Source organism: Hypanus sabinus, chromosome 28 (genome assembly GCF_030144855.1).
Source record: "Hypanus sabinus isolate sHypSab1 chromosome 28, sHypSab1.hap1, whole genome shotgun sequence".
In the NCBI taxonomy this organism is placed as follows: Eukaryota; Metazoa; Chordata; class Chondrichthyes; order Myliobatiformes; family Dasyatidae; genus Hypanus; species Hypanus sabinus.
Genome location: NC_082733.1, coordinates 750,482 through 765,045, shown reverse-complemented (window position 1 = coordinate 765,045; position 14,564 = coordinate 750,482). Strand labels below are relative to the sequence as shown.

Genomic DNA, 14,564 nt, shown 5'->3' with positions numbered 1-14,564 from the left:
TGGCCTCCACAGCTGCCTGCGGTAACAAATTCCACAGATTCACCACTTCATTCTAAAAAGACACCCATTTATTTTGAGGCTGTTTCCTCTGGCCTTAGACTCTCTTACTATAGGAAGCATCCTCTCCACATCCACTCTATCAAGGCTTTTCACCATTCAATAGGTTTCAATTAGGGTCACCCTTCAGTCTTCTGAATTCTAGTAAATACAGCCACAGAGTTACCAAATACTCTTCATCAGACTAGCCATTCAATCCTGGAATCATTTTCATGAACATCCTTTGAAACCCCTCCAGTTTCAGCAAATCCTTTCTAAGGGGCCCAAACATGCTCCCAATACTCCAAGTGATGCCTCACCAGTACTTTATAAAGTCTCCACATTACATCCTTGCTTTTATAGTCCTCTTGAAATGAATGTTAACATTGCATTTGCCTTCCTCACCATAGACTCAACCTGCAAATTGACCTTAGGGATTCCTTCACAAGGGCTACCAAGTCCCTTTGCACCTCTGTTTTTGTATTTTCTCTCCATTTAGAAAATAGTCCACCCTTTCATTTCTTCTACCAAAGAGTATACTTCTACCATACATTTCCTGTCACTGTAGTCCATCTGCCACTTCTTTGTCCATTCTCCTAATCTATCCAAATCCTTCTGTAGACTCTCTACTTCCTCAAATCTACCAGCCCCTACACCTATATCATCTCAAACTTTGCAACAAAGCCATCAATTGTATCATCCAAATCATTGACCTATAATGTAAAAAGAATTGATCCCAACACCGACCCCTATGGAACATCACTAGTCACTGGCAGCCAACCAGAAAAGGCTCCCTTTATTCCTACTCCTGCCAATCAGCCACTGCTGTATCCATGCTAGAATCTTTCCTGGAATACCATGGATTTGTAACTTATTAAGCAGCCTCATGTGTGGCACCTTGTCAAAGGCCTTCTGAAAATCCAAGTACACATCAAACGATTCTTTGTCTATCCTGCTTATTATTTCTTCAAAGAATTCCAAGAGATTTGTCAGGCAAGAATTTTCCTCGAGGAAACCATGCTGACTGTGGCCTATTTTATCACATGACTCCAAGTACCCTGAGTCCTTATCCTTAATAATCGACTCCAACATCTTCCCAACCACTGAAGTCAGGCTAACTGGTCTATAGTTTCCTTTTTTTTGCCTCCCTCCCTTCTTGAAGAGTGTTGTGACATTTGCAAATTTCCAGTCCTCTGGAACCATTCCAGAAACTAGTGATTCTTGAAAGATCGTTACTAATGCCTCCACAATTTCTACAGCTGCTTCTTTCAGAACCCTGGGGTGTACTCCATCTGGTCCAGGTGACATCTACTTTCACACCTTTCAGCCTCCCAAGCACCTTCTCCTTTGTATTGGCAACTACACTCACTTCTGCCCTTAAGACGCTCAAATTTCTGGCATAGTAATTGTGTCTTCCACAGTGAAGACTGATGCAAAATCCTTATCAAGTTCGTCTGCTGTTTCTTTGTCCCTCATTTCTACCTCACTTGTGCCAGCAGTCTGATAGCCATTCTTGCCTCTTTTTTACTCTTTATATATCAGGAGAACTTTTGGTATCTTCTTTGATATTATTGGTTAGCTCACTGTCATATTTCATCTTCTCTCTCCTTATGGCTGTTTCAGTTGCCTTCTGTTGGTTTTTAAAAGCTTCCCTGCCCTCTGACTTCCAACTAATAGCTGCTCTATTATATGCCCTCTTGTTTGCTTTACTGCTGTCTTTAACTTCCTTTGCTAGCCACAGTTGTGTCATCCTACTTTTAGAATACCTCTTCATTTTGGGATGTATCTATACTGTGTCTTCTGAATTGATCCCAGAAGCTCCAGCCATTACTGCTTTGCCATCACCCTGCTAGTGTCCCCTTCCAATCAACTTTGGCCAGCTCCTCTCATGCCTCCATAATTCCCTTTACTCACCTGTAATACTGATACATCTGACTTCAGCTTCTCCCTCTCGAGCTGCAAGGCAAATGCTCACTGCCTCCTAAGGATTCCTTTACCTTAAGCTGTCTAAACAAATTTGGTTCATTATACAACACCCAATCTAAAATTGCCTAGCAGGCTGCTCTAAAAAGCCAGCTGGTATACATTCTATAAATCCCAACTCTTGGGATCCAGCATCAACCTGATTTTCCCAATCTACCTGTCATAACATTGCCCTTTTTACATGCCTTTTCAATTTCATGCTGTAATTTGTACCCCATATCCTGGCTGCTGCTCTGAAGCCTATGTATAACTCCCATCAGGGTCTTTTTACCCTTGCAATTTCTTATCTACCCAAAGGGATTCTATACTTGCCTATACTGTGTAGTCTCTTTTTAAGGATTTGAATTCACAAACCTGCCTACAAGGATATTTGCCCTCTTCAGTTCAGGTATAACCCACCCTTATTGTAAAGGACATACCTTCCCCAGAAGAGATTCTAAAGATCCAGAAATCTGAAATGCTGCCAATACACCAGAACCTTGGCTACTACCCTGGAGGTCCTGCTTTTCAACTTTCTACCCAACTCCCTATTTTCTTTCTTCAGGACCTCCTCCCTTATCCTAACCATGTTGTTGGTACCAAGATGTACCCCGACTTCCAGCTGCTTGCCCCCCCTTTAGATTGCTGTGGACCCAGTCTGAAGCACCTGGCAGGCAGCAAGCCATCCAGATGTCCCACAGAATCTCCCGTCTACTTGTGGAAGGACATTAGACTTGACTAGCCAAGTATTGCCCAAGATTTTGGTTATGAAGATGACAGGATCAGGGGCAGACTTTGTCTTGCTTGTGCTAGCTAAAGTAGGAGTTAGAATAGAATTTTCCAATACATCCCAAAGGGTCCTCCATCTGGGATGTTAGATCATTTTTCTCAATAAATAAATGAACACGTATAATGTTTTTTGAGTTATTTATTTAATTGGATTCTCTTTATCTAGTTTTACGACTTCCATGAAGATTTGGTCACATTTTAGGTCATATTGATACAGAAATAAAGACAATTCTACAGGGTTCACAAACTTTCTAGCACCACCATGTATTAGTTCGGCACAGCTGTTCCTGTGCTGTACTGTTCCATGTTCTAAAGAAATTTAATTTGGTGGTTGGAAGTCAATTATCTTAGCCTCAGGACCTCTCAGCTGGAGTTCCCCAGGACAGTGTCCTCAGCCCAACCATCTTCAAGTAATCCATTCGTGACCTTTCCTCAATCACAAGATCAGGTCTGCTGACTGCTAAATCATCAACACCATTCACAACTCCTCAGACAAAGCAGCCCACATCCAAATGCAGCAAGACTGGGACAATATCCAGGGCTGGGCTGAAAGGTTGTAGATAACTTTCACATTACAAGAATATCAAGCAACGATGATCTCCAACAGGATCTAGCTCTCACTCCTTGACACTTAGTGACCCTCTCTGAATGCCCCATTCTGAATGTCCCTGGGGGCCCACCACCAAATGGAAACTGGACTGGAGTAGCCACATACACACTGGACCTATAAGAGCAGGTCAAAGGCTGGGAACCCCGTTATGAGTAACTCACCTCTGAACCCCCCCCCATCCGTCACTGTCCACAAGGCTCATTTCAGGAGATTAGAGTAATGCCCTACACCATCCTGGATGAACACATCTTCAACAACCCTCAAGAACTTCAACTTCAAGAGAACACTTAAGAAAGAAAGGTAAGCTATACATTGAGCCAAAACAGATGGGGAAGATCTTCAATGTATTTTTTGCATCTATATTTACTCAGGAGACAAACACAGAGTCTACGGGAGTGAGGCAAAGCAACAACAAGGTTACGGGCCCTATACAGATTACAGAGGAGGAGATGTTTGCTTTCTTGAGGCAAATTAGGGTGGACAAATCCCCAGGGTCTGACAAGGTGTTTGCTCTGATGTATGGGAGGCAAGTGCAGAGACTGTAGAGATGTTTAAAACACCTTTAGTGACAGGTGAGGTACCAGAGGATTGGGAGTATAGCTGATGTTGTTCTACTGCTTAAGAAAGCCTCTAAATATAAACCAGGAAATTATAGGCCTGTGAGCCTGGCATCAGTAATGGGAAAGTTAAGGGAAGGTATTCTGAGTACTTGGATAGACAGGGACTGATTAGGGATAGTCAGCATGGATTTGTGTGTGGTAGGTCGTGTCTGACCAACCTTATAGAGTTTTTCAAGGAAATATCCACAAAAGTGGATCAAGGCAAGGCAGTGGATGTTGTCTATAGGGACTATAGCAAGGTCTTTGACAGGGTCCCACATGGGAGGTTGGTCAAGAAGTTTCAGTCGCTCAGCATTCAAGATGAGCTAGTAAATTGGATTGGACTCTGGCTTTGTGGGAGAGGCCAGAGAATGTTAGTAGATGGTTGTCTCTCTGACTGGAGGCCTGTGACTAATGGAGTGCTGTAAGGATTGGAGCTGGGACGGTTGTTGGTTGTTGTCTATATCAACAATCTGAAAATGTGGTTAACTGGATCAGCAAACTTGCAGAGGACACCAAGATTGGGTATCTAGTGGACAGCAGAGGGGACTGTCAAAGTATGCAGTGGGACATGGTCAGCTGGAAAATTGGGCTGAAAGATGGCAGATGGAATTTAATGCAGACAGGTGTGAGGTGTTGCACTTCGGTTGGTCCAGCCAGGGTAGCACTTGCACGGTGAGTGGCAGGGCACTGAGGTGTGCGAAAGAACAGAAGAATTTGGGAATAAATGTCCATAGTTCATTGAAAGCGGCAGCACAGATAGATATGGCTGTTAAGAGCAAACACGAGGAAATCTGCAGATGCTGGAAATTCAAACAACACACACAAAGTGCTGGTGGAAACATCAACAGTGCTTCTCCTTATAGATGCTGCCTGGCCTGCTGTGTTCCACCAGCACTTTGTGTGTGTTGTTTGGCTGTAAAGAAAGCTTTTGTCACATTGGCCTTCATAAATCAAAGTGCTGAGTACAGGAGTTGAGATGTTATGTTGAAATTTTATATGATGTTGGCGAGGCCTGATTTAGAGTATTGTGTGCAGATTTGATCACCTACCTACAGGAAAGATGCAAGTAAGGTCGAAAGAGTACAGAGAAAACTTACAAGGACAGGACCGTCCAACTTATCAGGAAAGATTGAATAGTTTAGAACTTTACTTCCTAGAACATAGAAGACTGAGAGAAGATTTGATAGAGGTATACAAAATTATGAGGGTACAGATAAGGTAAATGCAAGCATGCTTTTTGTCCACTGAGGCTGGGTGATACTACAACTAGAGGCCATGGGTTAAGGGTGAAAAGTGAAATGTTTAAGGGGAACATGATGAGAAATGTTTTTCCCTCAGAGGAGGTTGAGTGTGTGGAATGAGCTGCCAGTGGAAATTGTGTGTGAGTTCAATTAAGAGAAGTTTGGATAGCGATGGATAGCAGGGGCATGGAGGGCTACATTCTGAGTACAGGTTGTTGGCACTAGGCAGTTTAAATGGCTTGGCACAGACTAGATGGGCCAAAGGGCCTGTTTTTGGGCTGTAGTTTTCTATGACTATGATATACAGGACATAGTAGCCTACTTGACAGGCACCAAATCCACAGTGATTCACTCACTCCTTTGCCAATAAACCATAGCAGCAGTTTGTGTCTTCTCCAGGATGACCTGCAGCAACTCAACAAGACTCCTGAGACAGAACTTCCCAAACCTCGCACTCCTACCAGCTAGAGGGACAAGGACAGCAACAGCACAGGAACACAACTGACTGCAACTTGCCCTTCAGGCCACAAACCATCCTGACTTGGAAATATATCACTGGTCAAAATCCTGGAACTACTGGCCAAACGGTATTATGGGTATACCCACTTCCTTAAAGACTGCAGCAGTTCACCACCACCTTCAAGGCAACTAAAGATGAGCAATTAAATCCAAACCTGACATCCCTTGAATGAAGAGAAATTACCACCCATGGAAGACAGGGATCAGACTGCATACTCAATAGGCAACAGACTCCAACCAGTCTCCGGGAGGAGGGAGAGATCTTCCCACCCCTTACATCCAGCTACCATTTATTGAAAATCATTTCTAACTTATTGACAGCTCTGCCGAGGAAAACTTGCACTTGCTCTTCACCGTTCCACGTCTCTTTGATCTTGAAAGCAATAACTTGTATCCCACCACCTGGGAGAGTATGGGAATTTGGGAGAAAAGCTACCAGGACAATGAGTTGATGTACTCTAACCAATGAGGCATGGGGTAGGAGCTAGGAAATGGGATTTAGGTTGGCATGGACAATGACCAGTCACTAAATGTACTGAGGAGCCCTTCAATGTGATCAATCTGTGCTCTTGTTGATCCAAAGTAAGGGACACCAGTAACCCAGTCCTTCACTGTAAGACCAAGGGATTTCTTTTTCACTTTGACTTGAGAATGGCACAGCTAGTGGAGGCAGTGCCTCACTGTTCCAAAGACCCACATTCAGTCCTGATCCCCTGTGCTCTAGGTGTGGAGACTGTGACTGTCAGTGGCACAGCTAGTGGGGGCAGACCCACATTCAGTCCTGATTCCCTTGCTCTAGGTGTGGAGTTTGTGACTGTGAGTGGCACGGCTAGTGGAGACAGACCCACATTCAGTCCTGATTCCCTTGCTCTAGGTGTGGAGACTGTGACTGTGAGGGTTTCCTTCGAGTACTGGCATCTCCTTAGAGCAAAGGGCTTGGATGGGGTGGAACTGGTTAGGTGTGTTCAGGAAGGTTTTCTGACGCAATATGTAGATAAGCCAACTAGAGGAATGGTTGATCTTGATCTGGTATTGGGAAATGAACTTGGTCAGGTGTCAGATCATTCAGTGGGAGAGCATTTTAGAGGCAGTGATTGCAATGGTCTCTCTCTTACCGTAGCACTGGAGAGGGATAGGAGCAGACAATTTAGGAAAACATTGAATTGGGTAGAGGGGAATATGATGTTATTAGGCAGGAACTTGGGAGCATGAATTGTCAGCAGATATTCTCGGGGAAATGCAAGGCAGAAAAGTGGCAAATGATCAGGGAACATTTGCATGGAGTTCTGCATAGGTATGGTCCATTCAAGCAGGGAAAAGATATTAGGGTAAAAGAACCATGGTGTACAAAGGATGTAGAAATCTAATTAAAAAAAGAAAAGGTTATGAAAAGTTTGAGAAACCAGGTACTGTTAGAACTAGAAAATTACAAGGATGCCAGGAAGGAGCTCAAAAATGAAATTAGTAGTGCTAGAAGGGGCCACGGGAAGGCCTTAGCAAGCAGGATTAAGGAAAACCCCAAGGTGTTCTACAAGTATGTGAAGAGCAGAAGGATGAGCTGTGTGAGAATAGGACCAATCAGGAATGAAAGTAGAAACATGTGCATAGAGCCTGAGGAGATAGATGAGGTACTTGATGAAGAAATAGAAGGGTGGGTTAGTAAGTTTGCTCATTACACAGAGTTGGGGGTGTTGTGGATAGTGTGGAGGGCTGTCAGAAGTTACAGAGGGACATCGATAGGATGCAGAACTGGGCTGAGAAGTGGCAGATGGAGTTCAGCCCAGATAAGTGTGAAGTGGATCATTTCAGTTGGTCAAATTTGAAGACAGAATATAATATTAATGGTAAAACCTTGGGGTCCATGTCCAAAGGACACTCAAAGCAGCTGTGCAGGTTGACAGTGTTGTTAAGAAGGTGTATGGTATGAGGTAATGTTACAGCTATATACTGCTCAGTTAGACCCCACGGAGTACCGTGTTCATTTCTGGTCACCGTAGGAGGGATGTGGATACTATAAAGACAGTGTAGAGAGAGTGCAGAGGAGATTTACAAGGATTAGTGAGCATGCTTTATAAACATAGGACATAGAAGTACACATTACAGGCCCTTTGGCCCACAATGTTGTGCCAACCATGTAACCTACTCTAGAAACTGCCTAGAATTTCCATAGCACATAGACCTCTATTTTTATAAGCTCCATGTACCTATCTAAGAGTCTCTTAAAAGACCCTGTTGTATCTGCTTCCACCACCACTGCAGGCAGTGCATTCCACATACCCACCACTCTCTGTGTGAAAAACTTACCCCTGACATGCCCTCGGTACCTACTTCCAAGTACCTTAAAACCATGCCCCCTCATATCAGTCACTTCAGCCCTGGGAAAAAGCCTCTGACTATCCACACAATCAATTCCTCTCATCGTCTTATACACCTCTATCAGCTCACCTCTCATCCTCCGTCGCTCCAAGGAGAAAAAACAAGTACATACAACCTATTCTCATAAGGTACGCCCTCCAATCCAGACCACAGCCTTGTAAATCTCCTCTGCACTCTCTCCATAGTATCCACATCCTTCATGTAGTGAGGTGAACACAGTACTCCAAGTGGAGTTGGACCAAAATCTTACATAGCTGTAATGGTACCTCACGACTTTTGAACTCACTCCTGGTGTTGATGAATGCCAACACACTATACGCCATTTTAACAACACTGTCAACCTGTAGAGCAGCTTTGAGTGTCCTGTGGACACGGACCCCAAGATCTCTCAGATCCTCCACACTGCCAAGAGTCTTACCATTAACATTATATTCTGTCTTCATATTGGACCTACCAAAATGAGCCACTTGATACTTATCTGGGTAGAAGTCCATCTGCCACTTCTCAGCTCAGTTCTACATCCTATCGATGTTGTGCTGTAACCTTTGACAACCCTCCAGACTATCCACAACACCCCCAAACTTTATGTCATCAGCAAATTTACTAACCGATCCTTCTACTTCCTCATCCAGGTCATTTATAAAAACCACTAAGAGGAGGGGTCCCAGAACAGATCCCTGAGGCATACCACTGGTCATCGACATCCATGCAGAATACAAACTGTCTACAACCACCTTTGGCCTTCTGTGGGCAAGCCAATTCTGGATCCACAAAGCAAGGTCTCCTTGGATACCATGCCTCCTTACTTTCTGAAGCAGCCTTTCATGGGGAACTTTATCAAATGCCTTACTGAAATCCATATACACTACATCCACTGTTCTACCTTCATCAACGTGTTTTGTTACGTCCTCAAAGAATTCAATCAGGCTCGTAAGGCATGACCTGCCCTTGACAAAGCCATGCTGACTATTCCTAATCAGGTTATGTCTCTCCAAATGCTCATAAATCCTGTCTCTCAGGATCTTTTCCAACAACTTGCCCACCACTGAAGTCAGACTCACTGGTCTATAATTTCCTGGGTTATCTCTTCTCCCTTTCTTGAACAAGGGGACAACATTTGCAACCCTCCAATCTGTCTCCCCTCCCTATTGATGAGAAGACGTTGAGTGAACTTGGCCTTTTCTTCTTGGAGCGACGGAGGATGAGAGGTGACCTGATAGAGGTGTATGAAATGATGAGAGGCATGGATCATGTGGATAGAGAGGCTTTTTCCCAGGGCTGAAATGGCTAACATGAGGGGGCATAGATCTAAGATGCTTGGAAGCAGGTACAGAGGGGATGTCAGGGGTAAGTTTTTTTATGCCGAGAGTACTGGGTATGTGGAATGCACTGCCAGCGAAGATGGTAGAGGCAGGTACAATAGGGTCTTTTAAGAGACTCTTAGACAGGTACGTGGAGCTTAGAAAAATAGAGGGCTATGCAGTAGGGTAATTCTAGGCAGTTTCTAGAGTAGGTTACATGGTCGGCATAACATTGTGGGCTGAAGGGCCTGTAAAATGCCCTAGATTTCTCTGTTTCTATGTTTACTCTACTTCCCTCCCACGAAGTTCTGCGTTTGGTCAAATAACTACCCTAGTGTGTAAGTGAGTGGTAGAATCAAAGGCGAGTTCATGAGAAGAATAGATAGTGGGAGTGATGTCAGATCAGTGTAGACTTGTCAGCACAGACTGGGTGGGCCAAAGGGCCTGGTTCCATACAACATTCCAATGCAGACAAAGACTTGGTTTAACATCTCCGAAGAGAACGAAGGGTACGTCTTCAGAACTGCTCCAGCAACTTATAGGAATCTCTGAAGTGAGGCTTACATTACTGGAACCTCAAAGTTTAGGTAGTAACAGCTATTTGTAGGTCATCGAAACACTGCACTGGAGTCAGAAACTGCTTGTTAGAGACCAGTCTCTGAATAATAGCAACAGAATTTCAACCAGCAACTCAACATAGGCAAGTCTTCACAACACATAAACCCTCTGCTTTCACCCAGAGTGGCAATAAAACCATGTAATCCACTGAGGTACCTCAATGGTTCAACACCTGTTTGCCAATCCAGAGTCCTGTTCCCCTCATTCCCTACCCACTCTCTCCTTCACTGCCAATTTTATCATATTCTGTAAAGTCTGCTGAAATTAGAATTTGTCAATGTAATAGAAATAACATCCAAAAATCTGGAAAATCTGACAATTCAGCATGCTGGATTATTGAAGGTTTTTAATTTCTCTTCAAGTCAACACTATCAAGGTTGATTAATGACATTTCCAGTACACGAGCGTAAAGGAGTACAAAATAATTGTTATTCAAGATCCAATGCAGCATTAAAAAAAACAAAAAAAGATAAAGAACACAATAATTTAAAAAATAGCATAGATAGCCTGTACACAGAGATTGTTTCTATGTCCATAAAGTGACACCAGGCCTCATGTCTGTACATACAGTGACTCTGACAGGAAATGATAAATTAGTGGTAGGGGATTGTGGAGGGGTGGGTTAGTGGGTGGAGGTGTTGATCAGCTTTACTGCTTGGGGAAGGTAACTGTTTTTGAGTCTGGTGGTTCTGGCATGGATGCTAAGTAGCCCCCTCCCTGATAGGAGTGAGACAAATAATCCATAGGCAAGGTGGATGGGATCTTTCATGATGTCACTGGCCCTTTTCCAGTACCTTTTGGTTTGTGTCCTTGATGGCAGGTAGGCTGGTGCTGGTGACACGGTGGGCATTTTTGTGGCAGTTTCTGTACCATTAGGATGCTCTCTACTGCTTATCTATAGAAGTTTGCGAGTATAGATGTGCCTAGTCCAGCTCTCCTCAGAAAGTAGAGGTGTCGGTGAGCTTTCCTGATTGTGTAGGATTCAATACACACCAGAAGAATACAATGCATAAAGTCAAGGGTTACCTGTTCTCTTGCCCATAGTTTTACAAATCACTCAGTCTGCAGATGAAACAGAAGGAAATGTACAAAGATATTACTGGTCAGAGGTGTCCATTATCTGCTCCCAGCTCCAACTTCCCATTATTCAAGAGAGTAGAGCCTTTCTAAACACTAAGACTTTTCCACAATATCTGAAAGTAGGGATCAAATTCAAAGTACCTGTTGGAAACAACAAAATAATTTAATTACAAGTATTTTCCAGCTGTATCCAAGAACTGCAAAAACCACACATCTCAGAATCCTTCAGCAAAATGAATATTCCTCTGGAGGACCCATTAACATCACAAGGCTCCAAGAGACCTCCCAGCCAGGCGAACAACAAAATCAAAGTAGCCACAGAATAGTTGGAGTTGCAAAGGATTCTGGTTTGCTTCCCCATGGCTTGTAACGATAAAAGTGATTGCGCACAAATGCTCAAGACGACAAGTCTTGGGAGAAATTCAGGATCCCAAAACCTCTCCATGTCTAAAAAGATCCCATGACGTGGAATTCGCAGCACAGAAACAGGCCTTCACCCCCTCTGTTTCTGTTAATCCCACTCCAAACACTAAATCCATCCATTTGTTTCTGCCCCAGGTGTATATTCAAATTTATTCTCAATAGTGAGCTCAGTATTGATGAGTTCAGTGGATGAGCCTCCAAGTCCCTCTGGGTGAATCTGGATGCAGAGTTCACAGACAATAAAGTTTTCTGTCAGACCAGGGTGCAACTCCAAGTGAGGGTCCTTCCCTGCACTAACCAGCCTTGTTCATGAGGTCATCAGAGGTCACTGATTGAACGACTGGCGTCCGGTCACACTCACCTAGATAATAAGCAAATGCTTTGAGAGGCTGGTCAATGAGTACATCTGCAGCTTGTTACCACCCCACTGGACCCCCTACAATTCGCCTACCAACACAACTGATCAACAGATGATGCAATAGCCACTGCTCTACACACCGTCTTTACACATCTGGAGAAGAAGGATGCTTATGTGAGAATGCTGTTGTTGGACTACAGTTCAGCATTCAACAGTATAATTCCCTCCAGGCTTGACAAAAAGCTCAGACACCTCGGTCTTCACCCTGCCTTGTGCAGCTGGATCCTGGACTTCCTGTCAGATCACCAGCAGGTGGTAAGAGTGGGCTCCCTCACCTCTGCCCCTCTGACCTTCAACACAGAAGCCCCCCCCCCCCGGACTATGTACTAAGCCCCCTCCTTTACTCTCTGTATATCTATGACTGTGTTGCCACCCACAGCTCCAATCTGCTAATTAAATTTGCTGACGATTCTATATTAATTGGCCTAATCTCAAATAATAATGAGGCAGCCTACAGAGAAGAAGGCATCATGCTGACCCAGTGGTGTCAAGCGAACAACCTCTCCCTCAATGTCGCAAAAACAAAGGAGCTGGTTGTGGACTGCAGGAGGAATCACCCCTATTGAAATCAATGATTCTGGGGTTGAGTGAGTGAACAGCTTTAAGTTCCTTGGTATAAACATCACTGAGGATCTCACGTGGTCTGTACATACTAGCTGTGTGGTGAGAAAAGCACAACAACACCTCTTTCACCTCAGACAGCTGAAGAAATTTGGAATGGGTCCCCTAATCCTTCCTACGGCGGCACAATTGAGAGCATCCTGACTGGCTGCATCACTGCCTGGTATGGGAACTGTACTTCCCTCAATCGTGGAACTCTGCAGACAGTGGTGCGGACAGCCCAGCACATCTGTAGATGTGAATTTCCCACTATTCAGGATGTTTACAAAGACAGGTATGTAAAAAAAGGCCCAAAGGATCATTGGGGACCCAAGTTATCCCAACCACAATCTATTCCAGCTCCTACCACCTGGGAACTGGTACCGCAGCACAAAAGCCAGGACCAACAGGCCCCAGGGCAGCTTCTTCCACCAGGCCATCAGACTGATTAATTCATGCTGACACAATTGTACTTCTATGTTATATTGACTGTCCTGTTGTACATAATATTAAAAATTACTCTAAATTGCACAGTGCACATTTAGAGGGAGATGTAATGTAAAGATTTTTACTCCTCATGTATGTGAAGGATGTAAGATATAAAGCCAACCCAATTTGTTTGCCGTAACACTGGAGATTTCGTGCAGCTCAAGCAGAAGCACAGCACTTGTTGTACCTCTGCCTTCTGACAGGCGCAGGCATGCATTCTGGACCTGACACAGTTGATGCACACCTACAGACACAGGAGCGGTACCAGCCGCCAGTATAAAACCCATGCTTTACACATTGTGTAGGTGTGCAAGCAGAAACACGTAAGATATGCTGAGCTGGCCACAGACGCTAAGCAGCGTGGATGGAAGATGCAGATTTTCCCAGTAGAGCTCGGCTATGGAGGATTTGTAGATACACCCATGGACAGATTGCTGAAGGGATTTGGAGTCCAAGGCCAGGGCCAGCGGCAAGCTATAAAAGAACTCTCAGAGGTAGCCAAGCGAAGCAGCCACTGGTTATGGCTGAAGAGGAGTGATGGCAGCTGGGCCTAAAATAATCCATGGGTGGCCAGATGTGAAGGGGGCTGCACCTGGGATGCCGGGCACACAGTTGACTCTAGAGATGCAGTGGGCTTAAACTGATGAAGCATCTAAGATCGGGGGTGCCCAGCTGATGACCCCTGGGAAGCATCTGCCACCCACCAAGCCACACCTGAAGATCTCTATGCTATGACCCGAGTTAGGATCTGCTTATCAAAAGGATTGAAACATCTCGTCCTATGAGCTCAAACTATGTAAGATCACTGCCCGGTCCCCCAAGATGAATGCCAAATAACAAAACCCACTAGTATAGTACAGGCTGCAGGAACTTTACATCAATGGAATTTTACTCACCAAGGAAATTAAAAGATATGAAAATTAAAGTAGTATCTCGAACTTCAAATAAATATCAACATAAAGTAAAAACAGATTCCTACCCAAGTTTTACTTTGCAGACAAACAGAATGTGATCTGGGCACACACTGCTTCCAAATTGCTGAATGTACAGGGCTTCAAACAAATGGCTCCAAACTGGATCATCTGACACAATATCAGTTCTTATGAAGGCCACCACACTCTCTTCTCCAAGAGCAGTCACATGGCTTCAGATTTATCCCCTTTCAATTTTCTAACATGCTCAAACACGACTTATGCAGAAGACTCTGTACAGCAGCACCCATCTGAGAGGTTAGTGAGTGGACACGTTCCTGCCTCACATCCTGCATGCTGAGGGAGAACACAATCACAGAGCTGCAATCACTGCCAAACTTTACAGAGATAAATGCTTCAACTCCTAGCAATCAACATAAAAAGCACACAGCAATGGCATTTCAGAACATATTTTCTTTAAGAAAGATTAAGTAGCAAAAGCATTTAAGATAACAGTAGCAACTGGGGAGAGAGAGAGCCTGGAGCCTGAACAACAGTAAATGCGGCTGTTCAGAGGATTCAGTCTCTG

At 44.2% G+C, this 14,564-nt stretch overlaps 1 protein-coding gene across 4 annotated transcripts in view; it reads right to left on the bottom strand.

Annotated features, from left to right (window-relative positions):
* The window catches only part of rab27a (RAB27A, member RAS oncogene family), a 276,544-nt gene that overhangs the window by 138,496 nt on the left and 123,484 nt on the right, over positions 1-14,564 (bottom strand). The gene's annotated exons all lie outside the window — the stretch shown is intronic.